The following is a 25,910-nucleotide window of genomic DNA, read 5'->3' as shown; positions in this document are numbered from 1 at the left end:
CATTCTGCACTGCATTTCTTTTCAGTTGCCAGTTCTGGGATGCAGTTGGCTAATCAGAGTAAAGAGAGTTGTCTTTGCTTAGAAAGATGTTTATAAATAGACATATGCATTTGTTTTAAGTGAAAACAATACTTGTAATGGAAATACATGCAGGGAAGATGATTGCATCATCCGTTTTTTTGTAACATCAGTTTATGAGACAGGCAGCGCTGATTCAAATCCAGTACATTAGCAACCCTCAGTGGACAGAATGGAGTACTACATAGGAGAGAAAGCTTTCATTTTATTGATTCTGAGCTATTGTGTAAATGTAATGAAAGCTACTGCACCTTGTAGATCAAGAAAAAAAACTCAACAGGAAAAAATCCCAGTAGATGCTCTACTTCAGCTAAACCATATTAGCTGAACAAATTCAAACCCTGAATACTTCCTATTTATGATTTCTGGCCAGAATTTAACCTTACAGCAAACATAAGGGATAGAGATGAGAAGAAATTACACAGTTAAAAGCAAGAGCCTGAATCAAAGTTCACTGAAATCAATGGAAAGACCATTGATTTCAATGGGCTTTGGATAAGGCCCGAAATCTTGATCAGTTTACTCGTGTAAGTAATCCCATAGAATTAAATGACAGTACTCATGTAAGTAATGTAAATGGAATTTGGCCTTCAATATGCAGGCCGAGCTTTTTGTTCCATCTGACCAAAACAATCATATAGCACTTACAGTTTGTCCCTACGTGCCCTGTTAGTTCCTAGGGAGTAAAACTGTATCAGCAAAATATCTTGACATCAGTGATCAAAATATATGCATAGGAAAAATGATACATTCAATGCAAATAGTGGGGGAAGAGTCAGCTATATTCCTGTCTGCCCAAGGCATGGGTCCAATAGCCCCATGCCCCCTTCAGAATGTGGATTTCCCAGATGACCCACTGCTATTACCAGACAGGAAAGAAAAGGGTTTCTTACACATGAATATAAACCAAGGTGCAGGGGGAAAGGAGTCCTGTGTACAGTTCTGGACATCTCATCATTAAAAGGAACATCAGTACACTGGAGAAACCAGAAACAAACTGCAACAGAAAAAGCTATGTGGACTAGAACATATGCCAAGAGGTTACAGCCCCACAGGGGGCAAATTCAGACATGGTGTAAGTGGGTCTGTAATATCATTGACTTCAGTGGAATTTCACTCACTCGCACCAGGTCTGGATTTGGCCAGTTCTGTAAAATGTAGAGGTAAGGAGACAAAAAGGTGTAACAATGGATAAAATGGTCAAAAGCACCTAGACCCCATTTTCAAACATGACAGGCATGTAGGTGCTTCAGTCTCGTTGGAAGTCAGTAATACCGAGGCTTCTAAATGCTGTTTGAAAATGGGACTCAGGCGCCTAACTCATGTAGACACTTGTGAACATTTTATCCTCTATAATTGTCTGGGAGTTGGTAGCATAACACAGGACAAGGGATTATTTACACTAGCTGGGAATGACAGAACATTGAAAGAAGCCAAACCCTAATGAGAACACAGCATTCAGAAGTGTGGGGATGGGAGGGGGCATTGCTATGCTTTGTTTTTGCCATTGGAAGGAAGCTAGAAGTAATAGCATTTAACCTTGAGTTACAAGGGATGAGACTAAGTAAAGGAAAGTATGTGCTGAGTATCAGGGAAAATGTCATATCAGTACTGTAAAATAGGCAGAGAAGGGTGTCCACAGGGATGTAGCTGAATAAGTTAAAACTAAACTGGACAGTATTCAAGAATAGCCTGTAGGTAACACGCCTCTAAGGGCAACAGGATGGACTATGTGACCTAAAAGATCCTTTCCCAGTTCTTAGCACCCACTCTGTACAGGAAAATTGTTCCAATTTAATTAATATGTTTCAGCTAAATCAGTTACAGTTTCTCTTAAACTTAGAGTGTCTGCACACGGGAACTGCATAGAGTAAAGGTAAATCAGTTTAGAAATGGATTTTGTTAAATCAATATAACTTCTGGCTTAATTTGTATCATTCTATGACAGTTCCAAATATTACACTGGTCTACAATTTTTGAGAAGTTGTCTGCTTCAGAGATAAAATGTGCTATTTAATATGTATTTTGATGTGCTGAATTCAAATATGACAATTAAAACAACTGATTGGCTACTGTTTCTAAGATATTTAAGTTTTTACATTTTATGTCTATGTATATTGTGTAGATAGTAGAGTTTTAATCATAGATAGTAGAGTTTTAATCATAAATTGTAAACCTAGGTCTTTTCATGTGTTTATGGTTGCTTTACATGATAATATTTCACCTGTCCTGTTTATGTAACACTTTAAAAATCAGCAAAAGGGTTATATAAATAAAATTTGTTATGAAACAGAAGGCAAAAAACTATTATGTACATAGTTTAGTCCTATTCAGTGTCTACTCGGCGCTTCCTGGCTTGTCTCTTGTATTCATTAAATGGAGCATCTCTTGTCACTGTCCAGCAATAGTCTGCAAGCATTGATGGGCTCCATTTGCCCTGATAGCTTTTCTCCATTGTTGCAATGTCCTGGTGAAATGGCTCGCCGTGCTCGTCGCTCAGTGCTCCGCAGTTCGGTGGAAAAAAATCTAGATGAGAGTGCAAAAAATGTATCTTTAGTGACATGTTACAACCAAGGCTTTTGTATGCCTTGAGGAGGTTTTCTACCAACAACCTGTAGTTGTCTGCCTTGTTGTTTCTGAGAAAATTTATTGCCACTAACTGGAAGGCTTTCCATGCCGTCTTTTCCTTGCCACGCAATGCATGGTCAAATGCATCATCTCGAAGAAGTTCACGAATCTGAGGACCAACAAAGACACCTTCCTTTATCTTAGCTTCACTTAACCTTGGAAATTTTCCACGGAGGTACTTGAAAGCTGCTTGTGTTTTGTCAATGGCCTTGACAAAGTTCTTCATCAGACCCAGCTTGATGTGTAAGGGTGGTAACAAAATCTTCCTTGATTCAGCAAGTGGTGGATGCTGAACACTTTTCCTCCCAGGCTCCAATGACTGTCGGAGTGGCCAATCTTTCTTGATGTAGTGGGAATCTCTTGCATGACTATCCCATTTGCAGAGAAAACAGCAGTACTTTGTGTATCCAGTCTGCAGACCAAGCAAGAGAGTAACAACCTTCAAATCGCCACAAAGCTGCCACTGATGTTGGTCATAGTTTATGCACCTCAAAAGTTATTTCATGTTGTCATAGGTTTCCTTCATATGGACTGCATGACCAACTGGAATTGATGGCAAAACATTGCCATTATGCAGTAAAACAGCTTTAAGACTCGTCTTCGATGAATCAATGAACAGTCTCCACTCATCTGGATCGTGAACGATGTTCAGGGCTGCCATCACACCATCGATGTTGTTGCAGGCTACAAGATTACCTTCCATGAAGAAGAATGGGACAAGATCCTTTTGACAGTCACGGAACATGGAAACCCTAATATCACCTGCCAGGAGATTCCACTGCTGTAATCTGGAGCCCAACAGCTCTGCCTTACTCTTGGGTAGTTCCAAATCCCTGACAAGGTCATTCAGTTCACCTTGCGTTATGAGGGCAGTTCAGAGGAGGAGGATGGGAGAAAATGTGGGTCCTGTGACATTGATGGTTCAGGACCAGAAGTTTCATCCTCTTCCTCTTCCTCGTCTGACTCAAGTGAGAATGATTCTGGTGCATCAGGAACCTGCAGTCCTTCTCCGTGGGGTACTGGGCGTATAGCTGATGGAATGTTTGGATAATGCACAGTCCACTTTTTCTTCTTTGACACACCTTTCCCAACTGGAGGCACCATGCAGAAGTAACAATTGCTGGTATGATCTGTTGGCTCTCTCCAAATCATTGGCAGTGCAAAAGGCATAGATTTCCTTTTCCTGTTCAACCACTGGCAAAGATTTGTTGCACAAGTGTTGCAGCATATGTGTGGGGCCCACCTCTTGTCCCGATCTCCAATTTTGCAGCCAAAATAAAGGTGATAGGCTTTCTTAACCATACTGCGCTTTTGTGATGCAAAAGTCACTTCACCACAAATATAGCAGAAGTTATCTGCACTGGTCACACAAGTACGAGGCATCTCTGCTCACTTTGGCTAAACAGAAATGTGTCCCTTTGCAAAATCAAACACTGACAAATAAAAGAGCACGACACTGTATGATTTCTAAAGCTGATATAGGGCAATTTGTTCAGCAGAGTGATGTAAGCTTTGTTATGATTGCATCATCCATGACTTCTAGGAATAACATGATGCAATTCATATCATGTATGACGCAATACCAGCTTCAGATTGCATCATTCATTGTTTTGCCTAAAAAGCAAGTACTGTCCAAACCCAGTCATAGATTTATTCATAGATCCAGTCAAAGATGTATTTTAGTCATTTTTGGTTTAAATTGAGATCCCTTCCCTTTATAACTCACTTATCCTCCGCCATTCCCAAGTCAAGGGTCGGATATACTGACCCAATAGCATATCTTGAAAACTAGAGCCAATCAACAATTTTAAGCATCATTTTCTTTCTCTGTGACCCAGAATTAGTAAAGTTTGACTACATTTATTTCAGAAGCATTTTGGCTGTAGAGCAGTGTTATTATTGTAGAATGTCACAAGATGATACTCTTGCATTTAGCTTTACAAATTATTTTCCTTAGTGTACAAGCAAGATTTTAGACTTGGAAGAAAATACTGCAGCTGTGTTGATTTTTCTGATGTTGTTTTTTTGGCGGAGCTGGCAAGCAGCAAGGAAGTTTGCTCTCTCCCTTCATCTCTCTAACTAAAGGCAATTCTTGAGGCAGAGTTACCGCCTTGGAACTGGGCATTGGAATTTATGCTGAGATCCCTGAAAGATAGAATTGCCTGTGCCTGATTGTAGCCATCTCTGTTCAAGGACTGGTGTATAGAGTATTAAAATAAATAAGCTGTCCTAAGAATATACCCAGACTCTGTGTCACTAATTTCTCTTCCACCAGGAAGCTGAGCTGCATGACTCCAACATCTGCTACCACTCAGCAGGAGAGTGGCATTATCTAAATGCAAGGGCTGCTCCACACTTGAAAAACAGACCATTTATGTCATGCAGTATCTCACACATTGCTGTCCTTTTTTATTTCCTGTCCTTATTTATGATGTATAACGCAGATGGAAGTCATTATTCTAATTTAATTTTTTTCTGCTTGTTTTACATTAAAATCCACATCTTTTCTGCTCTGGGAAATTCTATGGTCAGCTGAAGAATTGGAGGTGTAGAACAGTGGTTCTCAACCAGGGGTACATATACCCCTGGAGATACTCAGAGGTCTCTCAGGGGGTACATCAATTCATCTAAGTATTTGCCTAGTTTTACAACAGGCTACAAAAAAAGTACCAACAAAGTCAGTACAAACTAAAATTTCATACAGACAATGACTTGTTTATACTGCTCTATGTACTATACACTGAAATGTAAGTACAATGGTTATATTCCAATCAATTTATTTTATAATTATATGGTAAAGGTGAGAAAGTAAGCAATTTTTCAGTAATAGTGTGCTGTCACACTTTTGTATTTTTATGTCTGATTTTGTAAGCAAGTAGTTTTTAAGTGAGGTGAAACGTGGGGGTACACAAGACAAATCAGACACCTGAAAGGTATACTGTAGTCTGGAGAGGTTGAGAGCCCTGCTGTAGAACATCATAGATACCAAGGCAGTGAAACTTGATTGAGAATTAGGAAGTGACTTTTATTCATCTTGTTTGAAACAGAAAAAAGAAAAAAAACCTTCAAAAAATTACAAAAACAACTTTTCAGGCCGCCTCTATTACCCACTATAAGGAAGAGGAAATAGGTACAAACCCATTTTTCCCCTTAGAAAGTCACCTTTGTAAAACCGTTGAAACACTCAGTAGGAGGGAGATGAACTGTCCTCGAGGGTCTTGTCTGGGTTTTGTTGGAGGATTTTGGGGAACTGAGAAGTGGCTTGTCCTGGAGCTTTTTTCTGGGAGGAAGCAGAAGCCCTGTAGCAGTAGTGAGGTGGATCTAATTGGGCCCAGTACCCAGGTAAGTAGAAGGATGGATCTCACAGTTTGGAGGGATCAACTCAAATCTCTTGCCTACGGGGTAATGGAAAGGAACCAGAAGCTGAGAGTTGGGGCAAGCTGAGCTCTTCCTGTGTGGTATGGAGGGAGTCTAGTCTTATGAGGCAAACCAAGTTTGGTTCTTGTCTGGGAGCTAATGTGGGTCTGGCAGTTGGAAGTGGTTGCAATTTGAGACTCTTGTCCAAGGGACAGGGAAGGTTTCCAGGAGCTGGGAGCCAGGTTAGGTGAGGGTTTGTGCCTAGGGGCCAGAGATATTGCAGGCAGCTGGAAGATGAGATATGCAGGTCTGAGTGGTAACGGATGGTTTCACAGAGCTGAATGGTGAGGATATGTGCATTTCTAGGAGACTATAATAGTAAGATTCATCCACCTTTAAATTAGGTCTTCACAGAAAGTCTGTGTGGAATATTCACATCATATCACTGGAATATTTCTGTTGACTTCCTTATGTTCTGCCTTAAGGTCCAATTTCAAATCTGCTCCTTCACAAAACAAAATGTTGACAACTGGATGTATTCTCCTTTCTCCCTAAATTTTTCTGTCCATAATCTGGGATCACTGGGAAAGAACAGTATCTCATAGTGGAGCTACTGAAGATACATAGTTACTGTGGATAAATCTTCTGGCCAGGAGCCTCATCATTTTGTAAAATATCCCAATTTTAACTACTTGTACTATTTATTCTTGAATAGCCTCCTTCAGTAATTTTTCATTAGATTCTGTGGATTATTTAATGAATTGTGCAGTATAGGTTGATTGTCTTTGATTGCCTGAATTATTATTCTGAGAACGGAGCTATGAAAGGTGTGTTCCCATCTTGTAATTAGTATGTCCAAAAACTAACCTGATGTGTCATAACGTACTATGAAGTGAAGGCCTGAATTTCAGGAATTCAGCTCAGTGACTGCTGTTTACTCTTCATGCATTTCCATTTTGAAATTATGGATGGTCAATACATAATCTGAGAGTGGTGGGGTAGATTTCATTTCCATTCCCCTTCCAGCCTGCACCAAAAAACAGGGAGGCAAAGATTATAGAACCACAACCGGGCTTTGTAGTATGTTTTCTGCAGGGCCCCTTTCATGAGGGGGCACTCCCACCTTCAGGGGATCTTTGTGATAGACATGACCAGCAGAATTACTGAGCTACCCAGCAAGGGAAGAGGGGCGTGGTGCTGAGGACTCATAGCCAATATGGAGGTTAGAGTTTCTTCATGGATGTCGCTGATTCTTCTACATGGGGGTCATTGGGGCAAACCATATTCTCTGAAGGAATAATATGGAGAAAACATCACAAGGGGAACCTCATACTCAGAGTTTTTCACTAGAGCTGAGTGAAATATAGAATTTCCATTGACTAGGAAATTTTAATATTTCAACATTTGTTTTCATACCAAATTGGGGCAAAAAGTGGAAATATCAGAATTTGCCATGTGACATTTTTGATAAAAAGGAAACATTTCAAAATCAAAATGCCTCATTTTGTTTTGTTGAGCTAACCTGAAATGCTATGTTTCAAGTCAGTTCAACATTAAACTGCATTTTCCCATTTTGGCACATTACCTCATGGGAGCTGTAGTTCAGGAGCCTGATGTCTCCATTATTTTCTTTAGGCGAGGCTCCTTGGAAGGACTACTTTTCCTATGATGCACCAAGAAGTTTGATCAGAGGGAAGTTCACCTTGCATCACAGGATATGTAGTCTTCCATTGAGTTCAGCTCAGAGAAGAGAATGGTTGCCCAAACTACAACTCTAGGGAAATATAGTTTAATGTTGAACTGACTTGAAACAAGATGTTTAACAAAAATGAAATATTCCGGTTCAGGTTGAATGGCTCCAAAGTGAAATATTAATGAAAATGTAAATGTTGTGGAAACTGCATTTTCCATCATAAAACCAGTCTGATAGAAATTTCCAACCCTTCACAGCATCCTGTGAGCATAGAAGGCAATGATCTGGCTGCCAGCTATTATTTAGTCCTTAACTGGACCAATTCTCATTGACGTCAATGGAATGAATAAATATTGAGTTAGAACCTTTGGGTTTGGCCCCTAGTTTACTAAGATGTGCGATGATATTGTATGCTGAGGGTGTGGTACTGAAGCCAAAGTTAAGGTTGCATCAGATATTTTTGCTTAATGGGGAGAAAATGGAAATATCCAATAAATGTCTTAGTTGGGTGGGGGGAGAAAGAAACAAGCCACATAGAATGGAGGAAAGCATTGAATTTTCTGCGCAGATGGAATTTGAAGGGGAGTAATGTGGTTTATAAAATGACCTTTTTATAATTACTGCCTTAACTACAACATATATCAAGGCGACATATATTAAAAGTTATCTTTTATTCAAAGAAATCCAGAAACACAAGCTTCTCTCAAAGGAAGGACATATACTTTTAACAGATGCCTTCCTCATATGTATGTTGGAATTAAGGCAGCACAGTAGTTTGTGAGTTCTGGGTGTGAACAATGTATTGTGGAAGGAGGACAGTAATAGGTGAGAGTTGATATATTTTACATTAGCACAGGTAGAGAAACAGAAGTGTGGTGTTGACCTTAATTTTGTATTTCCTAGTTTTCAGCATCTGAGTAAAATACTGCTAAAGCAGAACAAAGCCACCCTAACTAACATTAAACAAAGTTGTTCTATGTGAATATCTCAATTGTTCTGTGTGAATATTTATCTAAGTTGTTCCTTGTTCATATTTTAACTTCCATATACAAAGTTCATAGATCAGATGAGAATTGCTGTGGGACTTTGTAAGAGAGAGGACAGAGTAAAAATTGACTTTGGTCCTCTAACTCCATCTTTTTCAAATTAAAAAAACAAAGTAAGACGATAGGCATAAAACAGTTTAAAATGAACCTAAAAGCAGTTGATAACATTTCTGAAAACAATTAATTATTGTGTATGCTTACAGCTGAGATCTAGGCTAATATAATTCGGGGATATATTTACAGGAGTGTCATGTGTGAGACATGGGAGGTAATTGTCCTGCTCCACTTGGCACTGGTGAGGCCTCAGCTGCAGTTCTGAGTCCAGTTCAGGCACCACACTTTAGGAAAGATGGGGACAATTGGAGAGAATCCAGAGGAGAGCAACAAAAACAATAAAAGGTTCAGAAATCCTGACCTATGAGGAAAGGTTAAAAAAAACTGGGCACATTTAGTCTTGAGAAATGAAGACGTGGTGGTGGTGGTGCTGGGGGGACCTGGTAAAGTCTTCAGATATGTTAAGGGCTCTTAAGAGTCTTAAGAGGACTGTGATGGATTGTTCTCCATGTCCACTGAAGGTAGGACAAGAAGCAATGGGCTTAATTGGCAGAAAGGAAGATTTAGGTTCAATATTAGGAAAACCTTTCTAACTCTAAAGGAAGTTAAGCTCTGGAATAGGCTTCCAAGGGTGGAATCCCCATCACTGGAGGTTTTTAAGAACAGGTTGGACAAACACCTGTCAGGGATGGTCTAGTTTACTTGGTCCTGCCTCAGCGCAGGGGGCTGGACTTGACTTCTCATAATCCAGCCCCACACTTACAGCCCCACACTGCCTACCTTTCTATGTGTGATGTGTTTCCCTTAAGTCTATCCTGGTCAGACAATGTTGGAAATAACCAAGTTAGATGACCTGTGCTTTGGCAATGTGTCAGACAGCGAATGCTAGATGAAATGTTTGATATAAATATTTTTCGCTTCTACAGCTCTGAGAGTGAATCTCACAGTCTACCATAGGGCAAGTAACCCAAACGAAGGGCTCAGATTCTCTTGTGCAACCTGGCTCCTCTCCAATCTGGTGGCACTCAGGGGCACGATAGCAGCTGCCTCTCTCCAACTGAGGATTTTCCTGGTGTGAGAGAGCCCCCAGCAGACACAAAGTTAGTGTAGCTGGCTCATATGCCACATGGCCTTCAGCCACTGTGCTCTGGCAACCCTTTGCTGTTATAATCCCTTGCATGGCATGTTGGCATTTGTCACCATCGCCAGATACTAGTAAACTTTCCTTGCCATGGATGATTCTTTATCCTTGGATTATTAAAAATAAAACACCTATGGAAAGATAATTTTTACTTTACTTTTGCAATGCACCACATGGCCTCAAATATAGTTATGGGGAACTGTTAGAGTCATTTAACCATCATTCCTCTGCCTCTCTGCATTTCAGTGGGTCGGACAAAATGGAAGACAGATCAGTGCCAACCTTTGTTTGGGTTTTGCAAAGTCAAAATCTGACTGACAAGTTTGTCCATCCTGTACCCCAGACCCAGCCTCCTTGGCTCATCTCTCATCAAATGATATGTATTTTCAAAACTATTTCAATGGGGCGATACCCTCAGCCTCCTATCCCCAGCCTGCAGTAATATAACTTAATAAAATAAATAACTTAATAATAATAATGGGACTCTGTTTAAGGAATGGCTTTCAGGATAGATCTGAGGCAGTTTGGATATGTAGTAATCACCAGTCCTTTTGTATGTATACACCTTTGGATGGGCATATTAGCATTGCATAATCAGGGCATTACTCTTTTCCCCACTTGCACACATGAACCAGCTCTATCTGTTTGTCCTCAGACACCTCTGTCTCTTTTCTTGGGACCCTTTTTTAGCACTGACTGAAATCTCTGACTCTTTCTATAGTCTCAACCTAGGAAAGTTCGCTATTTTAATTCTACTAATGGGTCCCCATGCCCTGATGCTTACTTTGTGGACTTCTACCATAACCTGATATTGCTCAACCTTCTTTATGGGCCTGCACAAGACTTTTTTCCTACAGCATGTTGAATTTGGATTGTAACCACAAGGTGGCATGTTGTAGCAAGTTTCCTACCCCACACACGCTCAGCCCATTGAAATCAGGAGACAGGTGGTGTGTTGCTCTTTTAATTCCTGTGGTCAAGTCTAAAAACTCTGCTACAAATATAATCAGATAATCTCATTTCCTTTCTGCAGAGACCTGATATTCACTAGAGGTTCTTAGAAACCCAGCCAGCTAGAATAATACAAGAAAAGGCTTCTGTGGGGATGGAATATTTTGGTTGCAGAGTACTTGGAGCCAGCGAAATGCCTAAAATGTAGAGATGGCTTCATTGCTACCTCAGTTCAGATTGGTGCTTTTTAACCAGAATATCTCCCATCCAATCCTTCACTTTGTCTTAGTGGTACATTTCTCTGAAAGCAGGACACAGCTTTGCATGTGCTACCAACAGCAATAAAGGTATATACTTCACTCTCATTGACTGAACCAGAGTTTGGATAAAAAGGCATAAACTGTGAGGGATTTGAGACAAGACCCATACACTCCACTGAGCAAACAGTGAGTTAGTGGCTATAAAAACTATTTACTCTTTCAAATAATTTGTTTGCAGGGGGGCATTCCCTAAATGACTTTGGTTAAAGCATTAATGGTTTATTTGGAAAGCTGGTTGTGAAGAAGAGAGCAAGAGAGATTCCTGTAAGTCCAGGAAAATATTTCTTCTCTTTATGCAGTTATTCTTTTATTTCTTTCAATAATGTATAAGGAGAGACAGGAATAGCTCTTAGGGTCTATGCAATAGCTGATGGATATACAGCATAGGCTTCATTTGCAGAAGTGCAAACATTCATTTCTCCCAATGAACCCAAGAGGAGTTGTTGGTGCTCAGCCTCTCTAGAAATCAGGCTATAATTATAATAAGGTAACAGATAACAGCTTCTAAGTAAAGTGCTATATGTTGTACTCAATAACCTTGTCTAAAAAACCAGCCAATTTGAATCCAAGAAGCAGGTCCGTGGATGACAGAATCTGGTCAGTGGGTGGCAACACAAGCCTTGAAAGAAACAAAAACAGAAGGTAAAATAACCCACCGGAAAAGATTATTACCAGACCCTGAGCTGTACTGCTGCTGAGTACTTGATTATTGCTTTTTTTAGTTGCTCTTGATAGTTTCAGCACAGGAGCTCCCACCTATCAGCAAGCTTGAAGTTTCACAGCATTATACATTCAGTTCTGTGTCTATTTGCTGTCTTCTTACACCAACTATATTTATTGGGCTGAAAATACTGGCAGTATCACTGCAAGGTATGCAGCTGTGAATAGTGCAGGCCTCAGTGAGTGCTTGTATCTGAGCATCGTTTGATGGCTGTCTTTTCCTTTCTGGTCAGCCCACCAGTTGGTTCTTGCACCTGATACCAGTTCACTGAGACAAATTTGGTTCTCAGTTACCCAGAGCTGTAAATCTTCTGAAAAACCAGTGTATTTACTCCAGATTTGCAGTGGTGTAAGTGAGAACAGAATGTGGCCCACTCTCTCCTGAAAGCTGCAGGCTTATCAAGCTGAAGTGCGGTTTAAGAGAGACCGTTAATTTAGCCAATGTCTTCATCAAAGCTCTTATCTATAATGTAGGTTGCTATGGTAACTTCCAAGGCTCCAGAGTCATCTTGGACTCGCACTCCAGCCACTAACAAGATCGGCAGTTCTATATTTGGGGACATTCGGATGTCGTATTAGCACAGTTTGACCTCTGCACAGCAGAGATGTGAGGCACTGCTGAACAGGAAGCAGTTACTGTTGATGGCAGATAGTAAGAAATTCTAATTTTGCTAACATTGATTCTAAAATATCTTTACTATTTAAGAAAACAAAAAGTTCCAATTGTACAACGTTTATTTTTTTAAGTTAGAATGTCTCTAATTGTTTAAAAACTTATTTTTACTGTGATTTTTGTCCAGATTACTTTACATTTGATAAAACAAAACAAAATGATTTACCCACGGTTTGTAACAGTAGTCAGTCACAGTGGATGCTGACCCTTGTCATGTCATGAGAGATGGATATTAACCTTGTAACATTGACCCAATCCAGGTGAGAGGAGCCAGGAAAAAAATATCTTTTTTTCCCCAGCTCCCCTGTGTCTCGCACGTTTATTGCACAGTTCTCATGCTTAGACTGTCAGGAATGTTCTTTGACCTTGGCTTTCTAAACTTGAAACTCTGTCTCTATCAAAGTTTCTTTATTCTTTTATTCTTTCCATTAAACTTCCCACCCCACCCCCTTCTCTGTTTCCCTTCCCCCACCCCATCTCCCTCAGGACCCATTGTTACATACTGTCTTGTGTTATATGTACCACTACACTCTAGGGCACAGGTGTCAAACTCGGTCAGAGGAGAGGGCTTGAGTCCATATTTAATTATTGCTCAGGCGTTAGGAGATATAAATCCAGGATTTCATATTCCCTTTAAGCTACAGTGAATCTCCCACAAATGTATGACTCAGTTAGATAATATTATTTTCAGTGTTACTTGTGATCTTTGTTTCCTTTTCATCCCCATCTTCGTTCCTGTGATTCTCTTTCCTTTCCCAGTCTTTGCGTGTCTTCTCTGTTCTTCCCTCTGCAATTGCTTCCCTGCAGCAACTCCCAGTTCTCACCCGTCGAGGGCTTTACTCCCACCTCCTTCCTGTTCTACCCGTTCACAAGCTCGGCAATGGATTTGTTAATGTTGACCTTGAAGTGTCATCACTGGACTTCGCCGTTGACTCCCCAATGACATTCATAGGGAACAGGGAGGTTCACTCCTCTGGGTAACTGTTTCAGGCTGTATGCAGACGCAGATAAACATCAAATTTATGTTCGGTTCTCCTTTGGAGATTTTTCTCTGCTGCCAAGAGGGCTAGAAACTTACTCTTTGATTCAAAATGAAAGCTGAGATTCTGCATTGGTGTACATATGACATGTACACCACATGAATACCTCATTGCATGCTGTATCCAGCCTATCGGCCATGTTTGAGACCCTGATCTAGTGAATAGAATCCAATCTGTTCAAGCATTAGTAAGCCCTGTGGCCTGAAGCTCTAGAGGGTAGGGAGCTCACTGCAGGTAGCACCTGGCAGAACGGTTGCACATTTGATAGTTTATGATGATCTTACACTGTAGTGGTGGTAGAAAGCGGGTATTTAAAGCCTGCTGCAACTGATGGTCCTTAATGATGGTCCTTCTTTAGCCTGCAATAGATGGCACCGTTTGTGGAGAGAAGATCAAGAATTCTATTCTCTGTGCCCTATGTGTGGAGTAAGCTGGTAACTATGGGGTACATGAATTCAGCCCCAGGTTGGTATGTACTCCTGCCCTTCTCTTCTTCAAGGAAGAAGATATGGTATGTACTCCAGCCCTCATCTCTCATTGCTTCCAGATCCCCATCTCTACCCTAGGTTTTATTGGCTGAAATTAAGCCTCTTTCTCGGTCTTCAAGCTGCTATTACCCCTTTAAAAGTTCCTGGACACCTTTTTTCTCTCACTGTGCTCCTTGGCTTTTTCTGTATATGGCACCTTTCCTTTCCCCCTACTTGTCTCCTCCTCACAGTTCTCTTTCTCCTCTTCAGGCATTGTCCCTCTAGCCTCTTCAAACCCCATTTAACGCCAGTTCACACACTGCTGGTTACCTAATGCCAAGCTGAATGCTGTTATTCCTTACTGATGTATGTGTAATGAGGGAAGTGAGGGACACTTCCTCCCTTAATCAATCTGTTCCCTGCCTCTCAATGTGCAATGATTTCCCAGGCAGCAAATGCATTTCTCTCTCTCTCTCTCTCTCATATTTTTCTGTGTTTTGGATTGGAATTGGCTTTATATAGGATGACATGCCGAGCACCTCAGGCATCAATGTTTAGAGCCTTACATAGCTTCCCTGTTTCCCAGAAACTTCACAAATAAATCACTTGTGTTAATACCGCTCATCACGTTTCTTCCTTTTGTGTCCCTCGTGATATGTTGCCCAAGCTGATGGTAGTCACTTGACAGTGTGCTGTGCGCTCCAGAGAGTGCAGTCTCTTTTAATTATCTTCCGCAGTGCTAGAGTGTCATTAGCCATGTCCTTCAGGCACACTGCCCTTCCCCTCCCCCTCCAGAAATGTGAAGGAGATTGTAACAGGGTGCACTGAGTTCACTAAGGCAGGCTTATGGCTTGGTATTACCCTGAGTTAGCAGCAAGGCATTCTGAGGCGGCTCATCATTCCCAGAGGGACCCTGGGAACTATAGCCCAAGAGCAAAGCCTGATGGGAAAGGGAGCTGGGATATACATAATCTCCCTTTCTTTGGAGAGAGTAGCAGTGCAGGAAGATGAACCTCTCTATAGCAGAGGGGATTGGGGGCCTATGGTGAGCAGGCTGCAATAGGCTGTGGACGGGTCAGGGAGGAGGCATGCCTGAGACTAAGGAACCCCCAGGGAGGGGTGAATTGATCTTTCCATGGAAGAGTGCTTGGGATCAAGAGTGGGGATGGTTTGGTCTTGTATGGGAAGTTGTGGTTATTTCATTTATAAGAAAGAGCTTGTGCAGCAACAGGTGAAGGATTGGAGGACATGGGTTGAATGTTTGTGCCATTGGGCTCTTGTTTACCCTGGAAGTGGGGACTTTTTTGGTCTGGAGAGAGTCAGTAAGAGGTAATGTACCTAGCAATGAGGGGACTGAAACTGGGGCTCAGACATGTAATGGAAAGGAAAGGTCCCTGCTACAGAGATGCATTTGTGGGATGCTGAAACTTTCCGAACGAGTACATTTCTTTAAGACCTCTCAGCTGTTCCTTCGGGTATCAATCAGCTCTAATGACTTGACTATGGAGTCATATGCAAGGAAGATATCTTAGTTTTCATAAGTATAAATGGGATTAGATATGCAAACCTAATCTTAAATACAATATAGAGAGTTCGCAAAAAATAGGCAAAAGTAGCCATAACTCAAATTTGGCCCAGCCACCCTCTGTCATGACTAAAGTCCCAGCCAAATTTGTGTGAGAAGCATTGTGATGTGGTCACAGCAGCACTCGGGTTTGGCCCAGCCACCCCTCTGTCACGGTGAGTAGTGTCCTGAGCAGCAGGAGGAGAAGCCAACTGTGGTGGATCCACAGCATGGCCAGCCAGGCTGCAGTGTGTGGCTGTTTGCTGGGACTTGCTCCCTGGTTCCCCCACTCATTTGGACCCTATGCACATGCCTAGTTTGTCTATACATTAATCCAGCCCTCTTTGTAAAGATCTAGCCTTGGAAAGCAATCTGTGTAAGGGCTACTTAATCATTATAATCATTACATTTTATTGGAACCAGTACTCAGCCCCTCATTGAATAATAATTATGAAATATCCTTTAAAAGTGTTTGAAAAAACAATCAAATATGTTAGAGCTGATAGTTACCATTTGAAGTATTATTCCTCAATAAACCTTGGTCATCTTCATCCCACTCCCAGCTGACAGCAGAGATTTCCACCAGAAAGCCTTGATTTAAACAAACAGATTCCTTCCTTGTGTCTTGATGAGCTGGCATGGGCACTGCCACTTATGCCATTGCCACCTTAGATTTCCGCACGTCACTGTAGGATTTTCAGAAGATTTATTTTCCCAGAGATCAAAATGTTGTTTGTGATCTACAAATGCCTATATCCTGCTGCGGTATTGTAAGCTGTGTCTAGATGCATTCATGGTGATCCTGGTTCACTCTGATCCAGTTTACAGGATCTAGCTAAATGTCAATACATAACATACTTTTGGGAAAGCCACTGTACATGTGGTTGGATTGATTGTAAACTGTACAGTTCTCATATGCAATATATTTGTGGTACTGTTTATTCTTCACCAAATCAAGATTAGATTCCAAGTTGCTTGGAGTTTTTTGCTGCTTTATTTCAATCATTCTTTGAAATACAAAGTATCAGTAAAGTATGAAAAAATATACTATTTTCAGAAGTCCCTGACACAATGTATGTAATATTATAACCCACAAGACTGTAAAGATGCCACTGCAGGAAGATGGGAAAGGATAAACACAACTGCAGATCACAAAGTTCATTGGAACAAGTAATACATTTCCCTTGCTTTCCTTTCTGCCTGAGCAGCATTCTCTATTCTTAACCTCTAAACCATTAACCTTTACAGAGACTGTGTGTGTTCCTTCCCAGCAATAGATGGAGTTTGGTAGATGTGAAAACTACAGTGTTTATCATATATAAAGTACAGCATAAAAATCACTGTATTTTAGGCTCCAAATACATACCGCTAAGGGCCCAAGCCTCTTTGCACTGAACTCAGTGGCAAAACTCTCATTGATTTTTAGTTGAAACATAAACCAGAAAGCCGCCAAAGGACTCCAATAATGTTCTGATTTCCAGAGGTGCTGACCATCACAACTTCCATCGACTTGAGTTGGAGTTGCTCAGCATATTCGAAAATCAGGCCCTACCTGTAGAACGGGAAGAAACATGCATGACACCCATCTACACAAAGAGGATATCAGAGAATGATCAGGGCCAGGCTCTTCAAGCCAATGGAAATCTTTCTATTGACTTTATTATTCATTAAGGTCCTAAGCCCATTAAAGTTCAGCATAAACATGTAACTTCATATTTGCTGCCTGAGTGCTTAGGAGAAGAATAAATAGAACATAAGGAGGCACATTTTGCAATTGGGATTTATTTTGCTAGAAATTGTAGAATAGTACCCAAGCAGTGATTTTATTTCCCCTCTGCAGGACTATGACAGATTTTTTTTCACTGTGTGGAATGAACCAGGCCACATTTCTAATTGCTTCATCTACTGCTGGGATACCATGTTGTGCAAAATTATTGCTGTACAATACATATAACCCTGCTTCCAGATGGTGCTTGATAGTCATAAAATAACGTGACTAGCTCTTCTCCTTGGCTGGGCCTAGCAATGCATTTGCACTCATGTGGCAAAACTGCAGATTGTCTGCGGATCACTTTCAGAAAAGGAACGCAGGGCAGGATGCTAGACTGATGAGATGCCAACATGATCAGAATTGTTATTGCCAATATGGTTACCAAGTGTCAACTATCAGAGTTAGTTTTTGGTAAATATTATATCGATGTCAGCTATAAAACACAGTGGAATTCTTCTGTAGAGCCAAGTTCTTAACTCAGCACATAGCCCATATAACTAGACTGTGTACTGAGGTGCTATGCAGGGGCTGATGGGGTGAGGAAGGAATCCTCACAGCTGACCCATTCTAAGGCAAGGGGAGGGATTAGCAAGGCTTTCATGCTGCAGCAGCATTCAACAATACAAATGCCATTCTTTTCTAGAGGCTGGTGATAAATTCCATCAGTATCTAAGTATTTTCTTTGCTAGCAAAAAGATAAATTTAATCCACTTAACTTCTCCTTTTGAAAAATGTGTTCTGCTTTGTCACAGCATCTTAAACACAAAAGGACTCTGGAATGCGGGTGCTTGTACTGTATTTAAAATAAACTTTTATTTTGGTGACACTTGTTTCTAAAAATGTTTTATGTCCCTCCACATCCAGAACAAGTGAATACACGTTCCAGGACATGATGCAATAGTGACAGCATAAACTGAACGTTCTAAGCACCAGTTTATAATCCTCTTGGGTATCCAGCAAAAGTGATTCAAGATATTAAAATGTGCCGGCTGTAAGCCTGCATCCCTTATAGATTTATAATATGAATTTATGTTACATTATGCAATACCCACTGGTGATCTACCAGCCAGTTGTATAAAAATGCTGCGTTATGTGATTCATCTTGTAGGATTTAGAATATATCCAAAATATTCTCCTTCTAAAGAGAAAGTTGTGGGGCAGCATAATAAGCATTTTAAACCTTGCCATGCACATGTATGCGTATGTAATGTTTATCTTCTTGCCTACATTAAATTGCTGGTATATCCTCACAGGTCACAAATCAGGCATCCTTCTATCAGTCTGTAACTGTTGACACAGGCCCACTTATCCATGATATCTACTGTATTTTGCAATAAGAGTTCTATATATGACTAATTCTACCAGTAGGAATGCAGGCCATTTTCAGGTGGTATTTCCAGTAACTGATGCAAGTTACTTTTTATTTTCAAGTATGGAGTACAGGTGAATTATTAGGTTTTATAGGCCAGATCCCCAGAGGGTGTAAATCAGTGTGTGTCCTTTGAAGTAGAGCTATGCCAGTTTACACCAGTTGAACATCTGGGCCTAGGTCTCTCAATATACATTAATACAGAAACTTTCTTCTTCAGGCTGTTACCTGTTTTTCAATTTTAACCTAAGGTGTTTGTTATGAAATATTATGGTGGATCACAGACCATTTAGATCAGTTTAAAGATAGCTAATTTTTAAGCCTCCTCTTTGTAAATTGCTATAACATTTGAAATATGCATCCTAATGTTCTTAATCTACAAGAATTTGGACGTTTGGGCATAAAAAAGCCAGAACCTTAGTTGGTGTAAATTGACACTGAAGACAATGGATCTATGCTGACTTACACCATATGGCATAAGCATATGGAAAAAATTATTTGGGGGGAAAGATGGTCTTTTGGGTAATACTAGATTAATATTTTGTTTGTTTGGGGGCTAGTGGTTTTTGTAGGTGCAAATGCAAATATCTGTGTCACATGTGTCAGACTGTATGAAAGGTATACCAACAAAAGTGTGGGATACCGCTGACTGGAGGGTGACAATTTTGTTTTGTGACAACTTTTGAAGTTTCAAAATTTGTTTTCATACCACATTGGAACAAAACCCAAACTTTTCCAATGCTTTGGCAAAACAAAATAGTGTCAAAATGTCTCTTTTCTTCTCGAAAAGGATTTGCTTCTGTCTCTTTTCTTCTCGAAAAGGATTTGCTTCTGTCCCTCTCTCTGGTCTGCATTGATCTGAAAGCTCCGGACATCAGAAACCTTTCTGATGAAATTTCTGTCAAAGTCAATATGTCTCTATGAAACCTTTTTGGCTTTGACAAAACAGCATATTCCTGCAAAAATGCATTTTGAAGAAAAATCTTCCAAACAGCTCTAGTGTTTGACTACTGAAAGAACAGGAGCATGTAGGTTTAATAGGTATTCGCACCAGCCAATATGTATATGGCCTGGTATTGGGCTGGGACTCAGGAGATGTGAATTTTGATGTTGGCTCTGCTAAAGACTTCTTGTGTGTCTTTGGGCAAGTCACTTAATCTCTCTCTCTGCCTCAATTCTCCATCTTCAAAATGTGCATGGTGATATTCTTCTACCTACCAATTGTTGTGAGAATGAATATATGGGAGGCACTTGGATATGGTAGAATTGGGGCACATATATGTATTTTTCCCAGTTGCTTAAAATATGGCGCATTAGTAACTTTAGACCTATGATATGTACTGTTGGTTCAACCACTGTGATCAAGCTAACTTGCCTAATCAGGCTGCTGATGTGTAGTAAGACAACTGACGTGCTGAAAATGCAAGGAATATAAATCAAAAGTATTGACCGTTGTGATCATCTAAATTGACTTCATGTATAACACAGGCCATAGACTTTCCCCTGATGATTCCTTTTGAACTAGTATGTGTCATTTAGAAAGCATTCAATCTTGATTTAAAAATTGCCAGTGATGGAGACTCCACCACAGCCTTTGGTAAATTGCGCCAATGGTTAATAACCCTCACTGTTGAAAATATCAGGTTTCAGAGTAGCAGCCGTGTTAGTCTGTATCCGCAAAAAGAAGAACAGGAGTACTTGTGGCACCTTAGAGACTAACCAATTTATTAGAGCATAAGCTTTCGTGGACTGCAGCCCACTTCTTCGGATGCATATATATGCAGTCCACGAAAGCTTATGCTCTAATAAATTGGTTAGTCTCTAAGGTGCCACAAGTACTCCTGTTCTTCTTTTTGTTGAAAATGTATGCTTTATTTCCAGTCTGAATTTGTCTAGCTTCAAATTCTAGCCATTGAATCGTGTTATACCTTTCTCTGTTAGACTGAAGTGTCCATTAATATTCTCTCCCAGTACTTACAGGCTGTGATCAAGTCACCCCTTAACCTTCCCTTTGCTAAGCTACACAGTTTGAGCTCCTTGAGTCTATCACCATAAGGCACATTTTCTAATCCTTAAATCATTCTTGTGCCTCCTCTCTGCACCCATTCCAATTTACCAACATCCTTCTTGAATTGTGGACAGCAGAAATGGACTCAGTATTCCAAGAGTGGTCGTACCAGTGCCAAATACAGAGGTAAAATTACTTTTCTATTCCTACTCGAGAGTCCCCTGTTTATGCATCCCAGGATTGCATTAGCCGTTTTGGCCTCAGCACTGCACTGGGAACTCATGTTCATCTGATTATCCACCATGATCCCCGCATCCTTTTCAGAGTCATTGCTTCCCAGGGTACAGTCCCCCATGCTGTAATCGTGGCCTACATTCTTTGTTCCTAGGTGTATATGTTTACATTTAGCTGTATTAAAACACAGATGGATGGCCTGCGCCCAGCTTACCAACTTACCCAGATTGCTTTGTATCGGTGACCTGTCGTCTTCATTATTTACCACTCCCCCAATTTTTGTGTCCTCTGCAAACTTTATCAGCGATTATGTTTTCTTCCAGGTTTTTGAAAATTATCAAGATCAGAACTGTGGGCCTGATTCTCTCCTCTTCCTCGCTCCTTGTGGAATTATTTAGCTCTACGTAAAGTAGGTTTAAAACCTGCTATTCTGCTCACGGATCATTTTATGCTCAAATTGCACATAGCTGTAAGCAGGGTCTGAATGACAGCTAGCTGGGAGGGGAAGAGACTATGGGTGTGTTTATGTAAATACAGTTTGTTCCTGCTCTGTTTACATATTCATCATTTACAGCTGTGTCAAAGGATCAACTTTGGCTGGTGTTGGGTACAAATGACCTTAGTGCTGAATGCAGAGATAGTGAAATATGGTTACCAATGTTGTAATTATTGTAGCAGGATTGTTCTTAACCTGTCCCAAATGAGGGGGGGGAGCACCCTCAGTTGAAAGAACCTTATTAAACAGGGGCTCAAATGTCCGAGTCCTGTGAAAGTAAGAGGGGTAGGGACAGGAATCCTGGTCAAGAGGCGGCACCCCCTCTCACCCCCACCCCTGAGTCCTCTTTAGACTGCTTTAACCTGTTCTTTCCCCCACTGTTCAAAGAATAGAGCTAAATAGGCTTTTTTAGGAGCCTCTTTTGTTATTTTAATTGCAGAGCTGAAACCACTTGAGATGGGGCAGTGTTTCTGCCTAGCATGCAAAAGAGCTGAAAATCACTGAGACTGATGTGCAGAGGTCACAGCAGAGCGGCAGAAGGTGACTGATAGTCAGCTGGCAAATGAGTGACCAGCAGTGTGGTAGTGAAGAGGAGTGATGAGCAGTCAGCAGGATGGTGGCAGAGAGGTGTAATGAGCGGCCAGCAGGGTGGAGGCAGAGAAGCGCGATGAGCGGCCAGCAGGGCAGTGGCAGAGAGGCACAACAAACAGCCACCAGGACGGTGGTGGAGAGGCGCGATGAGCGGCCAGCAGGGCAGCTGGTGGAGGGGCACGGCGAGAGCGGTGAGCAGGTGGTCGGTGAACGGCCAGCAGAGCGAGTAAGATGCCTCTTTACCCCACCTGGGGGGAGGTGAACTCTGCAGATGCACCTCTGAACTCTGCGTCTGCACTGACCAAGGACAGCAACTGTGAGTGGGGTGCAGAGAAAGGCATGTGAAAGGGACTTTTGGGTTGCTGGACTTAAGAACCTGAGGGGAAAAGGGCACTGCCCAACCTACTTGGGGGTGGTCTTTTACTCACGGTTTGTGTTTATGAACCCTGTTTGCAATATTTTCCCAAATTAACTTGGAGTTATTTCCCTCCTTTTATTAAAAGTTTATTTTCTACACTTGGACTCTGCTTGCAAGTGGGGAAGCATTGCCTCTCAGAGGTGCCCATGAGGGTTTGTCATTTTCCCCGGTGGGGTTCGAGCCAGTTCTGTGTTATATTGATGGAAAGTAACCCCTAGATACTGAACCTGGCCCTGGTTGCTGCTGGCTCCACCTGGCAGAAGGGTTACATATATAAAAAGCCCATTAGCTCCCATGCACTATGCATCAAATTTAACCTCATCTCCAACTTCAAAGTCCTGCACAACTCTGTCTCTCTGCCCTTGACATGCCTCCTCAGGCTTTCTGTTGCCCCCAGCCCCTCTACTCTGCCAGCGTTCCTCCCTACCTGTCAATTTATCACAATGTTGCCCCCATACCTTGCTCCACGCAGCCCCAGTGCATGGGACAACCCTCCAGAACTCATCCACAGGGAAGGGCCCTCTCCTGCCCATATTTAAAGACCCACTTCTGACATGCTGCCTGCAGTGAATCCAGCTTGCTGGTATAAAGAAATCCCTATCTGGTGTTCCTCTTCCTCTAACCTCCATCTGTTTGTCCAGAGCCTGCGAGCTCCTTAGGGCAGGGACCTTTTCTCCTTCAGCATCTGGAAAGCACCCAGCACACTGTAAGCAAATGCTATACTATACTAAATACCCACTGTGAACAGATGTTTTATTATGTAGCATTCTGCACCTGCTTTGCACATGTACCAATGAGTTCACAGCATGCAAGGCAGTGAAGAGTCAAGCCCACAATTTCGATATTCTCTAAGCCATACATGTAGGGAGCTGGAACTTGCATCCTGCTCCTTTGGTTCCTAAAACACTGGCCTCTACTAGTGTAGCTTATAACATTAGCCTGTTGCTCCTCCTCTCTGTGGGACAGCCCATAGAGGGTGATGTTACTGACTCATGCATACAAAAAAAAAAAATACTTTACACATTTTAACTGAAGTCAATAGTGAAACTCCCATGACTTCGGTGGTGCAGGATCTGGCCCTCACTTCATGTTCTAAAAAATACTTCAAAGGGCACCTTGGCGATCTACCAAAAAACAGTCCTGCCGTACACATAAAGATAATGCCTAAGTGGGGAATGATTCCTGAAGGAAACGTTTTCACTAGACTATCGATGGGAAGCAACCACCAGCGGTGGGAAGTCAGACACAGCCAATTCTAGCTTTTTATTCCAACCAATATTGGCAGAACGCTTTTTGAGCTGTTCCCCTGCTCTATTCTTCATGCACTTGCCTCACAGCCTGCTCCCATTCCTCACATGGGTGCAGCTCTTGATATGGAAACATCCATTGCACACGTTGCCAGAGCTGTTGCTTTTATCAGGCTATCTTTTGCCTATGATGTGAGAACACAAGTTGCTGTTTCAGCAAAAGGACTATTAGATGCTGTTTCAAACCAAACACAGGTAAGGTAATACTATTAAGCTGCCACCTTAACTGTATGCTGAAGTTCAAGGATCAATGTGATAATGGTCATTGTACAACATTTTCTTTTTGCTGTAGCCATCCAAGATTTATAATTTTAAGGAGGTGATCTTGCCTTTTTATCAACTGGGGTGTCATTTTTCCAGGATAACTAGCATAAATTGTATGTATATTTGTGTGTTCCCTTTTTTGAAAATGAGTGTGTCAAAAGGTATCAGAAAATTATACTAAAGAAATGTAAGTATAGCTGCATAACATTATTATCATTTGAGGTCAGGAGGAAATCAGTTTGTTTATGGTACATTGTTTGATTTAGCAGCTGAGTGACTCATACCGAATTGAAGATTTGTTGCTACACTGAATGGTTAATTACAAAGATAAGCTATGCTGTTAGTTCAAAGAGAGTGCGTAGGCCAGGACAAATGGATGCAGAAATCATGAAGACAGTTAGTGAAGTTTAAATTATAAAAGTCTGAGTTAAAAGCTGTGATTAAATATGGACAGTTCCTCACTAATCACTATTTAGGCTAGTTTTTTCCCTTTTGTTCCACTCTTCACTTTGACAGACGCTATCTGATGTGACTAAAACATAGCTGTAAAGAACTAAAGGAAAAGCAAAACACGCGGTGCCTGATTAAGCAATTACTTACATTGATCTTATACCTGTGTAACTTTGTTGACATCAGTGAAGTTATGCTGGTGTGAGATCAGAATCTGGCCTTTATAGTTCCTTCCCAAAATGACGTCAGTAAACAGATCCATCCAATTACTTATTTACAGTATCTGTTTCTTGAAAGGCATGGGAAGACTCGTGTACCTCTTTTCCATGGAATTAGTTACACCCTTTCTGTGTTTAGCATGCCCACCTCTTATAGGAATAAATGCTTTTGAACTAAGCATCTGCCATGGGTTGAGTTATATTTTACACATATAATTTGTTAGGACTAGGGATGGGTGAACACATTGAGATAATTTACGAACTAGCCTGAACCTTTGGCTTGATTGTTTTATGTGTGAGGAGGGCAGGGGTGAAAGTAACTTAAAAGACTTACTGGTACTCCGGAGTCCTTGGGAGGGGTGGTGGCTCAACTAGAAGAGGCGGGGCCTTTAAATCCCCAGGCACTTTAAATCAGGATTTAAACGGCCCGGGGCTGGGGCTGTGGTAGCAGCAGCTGGGAGCCCTGGGCCCTTTAAATCACCCCCAGAGCTACCAGCTGCAGAGGCTGGGAGCCCCGGGGGTGATTTAAAGGGCTCGGGGCTCCACTGCAGTAGCGGCAGATGGGAGCCCCTGGCCCTTTAAATCACTGTCAGAGCCCCGCCACTGCTATCCCAGGGCTCCAGCAGCAGGGCTCGGGTGGCAATTTAAAGGGCCCTGGAGGGTAGTGGCAGTGGGAGTCCCGAGCCCTTTAAATGGCCACTTGAGCTGCGCTGCCAGAGCCCCGGGGTAGCAGCAGCAGCCGGGGGCTCGGGCGGTGATTTAAAGGGCCTGTGACTCCGGCTGATGCTACCACCCCGGGCCCTTTAAATCATCCCCGGAGCCCTGCTGCCAGAGCCCTGGGGTAGCGGTGGCGGTGCTCCAGCGGTAAGTTAAAGGGCCTGGGGTGGTAGCGGCGGCCGAGCCCCTGGCCCTTTAAGTTGCTGCCTGAGCCTTGCTGCCGCTACCCCAAGGCTCCGGCAGGCTCCGGGGACGATTTAAAGGGCCCGGGGCGGTAGCTGTGGCAGGCGCCCCGGGCCTTTTAAATTGCCGCCCAAGCCCCTCTGCCGCTTTCC

This window comes from Chrysemys picta, chromosome 2 (genome assembly GCF_011386835.1).
Source record: "Chrysemys picta bellii isolate R12L10 chromosome 2, ASM1138683v2, whole genome shotgun sequence".
In the NCBI taxonomy this organism is placed as follows: Eukaryota; Metazoa; Chordata; order Testudines; family Emydidae; genus Chrysemys; species Chrysemys picta.
This window is presented reverse-complemented; position numbering follows the sequence as displayed.